Source organism: Sinocyclocheilus anshuiensis, unplaced genomic scaffold, assembly GCF_001515605.1.
Source record: "Sinocyclocheilus anshuiensis isolate Anshui unplaced genomic scaffold, SAMN03320099.WGS_v1.1 scaffold68, whole genome shotgun sequence".
Taxonomy (NCBI): Eukaryota; Metazoa; Chordata; class Actinopteri; order Cypriniformes; family Cyprinidae; genus Sinocyclocheilus; species Sinocyclocheilus anshuiensis.
Window position 1 is genome coordinate 1,819,087 of NW_015555741.1, and position 3,067 is coordinate 1,822,153.

The 3,067-nt window shown below is 35.5% G+C and overlaps 1 protein-coding gene across 1 annotated transcript in view; it reads right to left on the minus strand.

Moving 5' to 3' along the window:
• Positions 1-392, minus strand: part of rhcgb (Rh family, C glycoprotein b) — a 15,984-nt gene extending 15,592 nt beyond the window's left edge. The window contains exon 1 of the mRNA XM_016466755.1: positions 251-392. The gene's annotated coding sequence lies outside the window, so the exon portion shown is untranslated. The remainder of the gene's footprint in view (positions 1-250) is intronic.
• Positions 393-3,067: the final 2,675 nt, after the last annotated feature.

Below are 3,067 nucleotides of genomic sequence, written 5' to 3' on the forward strand. Positions count from 1 at the left end.
ATTCGGCCAATCACAACGCATTGGATAGCTGGCCAATCACAGCACACCTCGCTTTTCAGACCGATGAGCTTTGTACAAATCGACGCGTTTCAGAAAGGCGGGGCATAGAGGAGAAACAATAATGTACAGTATGTGGAAAATAATGTGTTTTTTGAACCTTAAACCGCATAAACACATTTCATTACACCAAATACACAGAATAATGTTCTTTTTAGCAGCATCATATGACCCCTTTAATGTGTGGGCTTACCATGGTTGTCATATGTCCTGTTTGTTCACCAAAGTATGGAACTGTAGGAGGGTGGAAAAGGCTTCATGGGTGTCTATGACAGAGGTTATAGCTCAAATCTGCTGGTCTGTAAGAACTGCTTCCGGGAATTGCTGCAGCCCAACCGGCCTAGAGATTGACACAAATGTCCCCTGTTAGATCCAGACAGTTTAATTTAAAGCTTTTGCTGGAGGGGTTAAACCTCCATCAGTTTTGAGTACAGTATCTGGTACGTGGTGATGTAACGTAAATGTTATCAGTCGCGTTCTGGTAACGTTCTTCTGTCTGTGGATGTGCAGGTTCTGCACGGCTGAACGGTTGTTGCTACTGTTTCAGTAGAGTATGTGGCTTTATGCTTGAGCAAGTTTCTTTTCTTTTTTTCTTTATCTTTGTTTTTTTGCTTCATGTATACTCAGATATCATTATTCGTTTTCCCTTCTAGTTGAATGCGGAGTGAAATTTGACATGGTGAACATTGAACTCCCGTGGGCCACTACATTGTGAGGAGAGGGGCTCGTTCTGCTTAAGCAAACTCTTTGCTCTCTCCGTTGAGAATTTGCATGAATGTTAAGTGATCCTTAGCAATGTGTATGTCTCCTCTGACTCTGTGTTTAATAATATAATGTAATAACCTTCTCTACATATAAATACATCATTTTCAAGTTTGTAAAAATTTTAAAATGTAAAAATTTGTTTAAATAAATAACGTGTTTAGATAAATAATTATGTATGTAAATTAAATAAATAAATTTAACAAAAAAAATTAATTAATGGTAAATTAATTTATTTGAAATATTTATTCCTATTTAAAACATCTTTTAACACCCCATTGATATATGGTTCTTTTTTTTATTAGTTTCAGTTATATGATGCATTGCACCATTTTACATTGTACACAAAAAGAGTATAAATACCCTTACGAAAATTAACCATGGTTTTACTATGAAAAAAAAACATGGTTAAACCATGGTAACCACAAATGAATCATGGTTTTGCTACACTAACCATGGTTTAATCATGGCATTTGTAGTAAAACTGTGGTTATACAACTGGTCACCAGTATGCCAGAAACATGGTTACTGCACTTTTACTATAATACTTTTTGTAATGGTTACTCTCTGGGTAGTTTTATTTAACTCAACTATTACTTAAAAATTACTATATTTCTTGCTTAAAATTAACCCAAAGTATGTTGGAAATGTACATTTATTAATGTCCAGTAAATGAATATTTATTAAGTTGAATTTTAAGCCAGCCATATAGTAATTTTGGCACAGTTTGTCCATATTTCACCCAGCATTTTTAAGAGTGTGTTCGAAGGGCCACCGGACCCTTACTTGCACCTTGAATGTTTAGTCATCACTGCCCACACGATTAGCATCAGGTCAAGGTTTGGTCAAGTCAAACCTCAAAGCAACTAGCAGAATCAATTAAAAGACAAATGTATCATCTAGACGCCCTCAGGAGTGTTTGTGGATGCCAGATAAAAGAGTCCCTATACAAGATGCACAGCAGGGCTCATGTTGTGGTGCGAAACAGATGACTCAGGTCTCCTCAGACCGGTTTAGTGTTAGTTACAGCAAGCATCACCTGGAGTTAATAGGCACTGGAGGCCACAGAGAGCGTTTAAACGACGCCAGGATGGTTTGACGTTGTCTGGGTTGGATCCTCTCAGGCGTGCGGTTTCGATTTGACACGTGGGAGGGATTTTTGAGCCGTAAACAGGACAGTCACGGTACAAAGGCACACTCAGAAAACTGCGTTTTGAGGTGAAATTCCTGTTGAAGAACTATAATGAGCCTCAAGGGAGGATTAATTTCTTTCAGCATTAAACTAGCTTCTTTTCAGGCTTCTTTTGTAGTGAAGAAACGTACACTGCAGGCCTGAACGCGCGTCGCGAGAAGCTGCTTTGTTCATCACGATATGATCAAGAACTGGTTCAGACTAATAAATAGTGTACATATACACAGTTCAGACGTCAGGCTGTTTGTGTGGGATGGAACATTCTGTAATGGAACCGTGGTATTATCAGAAATCATGTTTATAGCTTATTAGTCCTGAGACACAGCAAATGGATACATTTAGACGTAGGCCTAATTTTACAATCCAGTCAATTAAGTAGCCTATTGAGTAACTGAGTTTCAATGGTATGAAACATAATTTAATTTGTAATCAACATTAATGTAGCCTACTAAATAAATGTTTATTGCGTATTTTATTCCCAAAATCAAATAATCTTTTTTTCCTCAATGTGGCATTTTTTACACGCTCTGTGTGAGAGTTTCACCCTCACAGACCACTAGAGAAGTACTCAATAAAAGCATACTTCTTTCACTACTGCTGTACCATGGTAAAATAGTACCAGTATCCGACACATTCTTTTTGACTCATTATTTGTGTCTGACTGTCAAATGTTAATACATTTTTTACACAATAATGGACTAAAAAGCAAAAATAAATATTTTTATTGCCAAAAAACGGGATGTCTGTTAGTGAATTAAACATTAAAAGTGAGGTCGTGGGACAGCACAACTGTTTGAAACATTTTTTTTGTTATTGTAGTGCCATACTTAAAAAAAAAAAAAAACAGTAGAAATAATTCAATTGTATTTTTTGTTCTTGTTATTTTACATTAATGTTATAGTTACACCACATGGCATATACACATATATAAAATATTTTGCACCACATACATACATATATATATATAGGCTATATATATATATATACACACATATGAAATAAAAACATACACACGTATATGAAAAAAACAATTTATTTATATTATATATATAATAC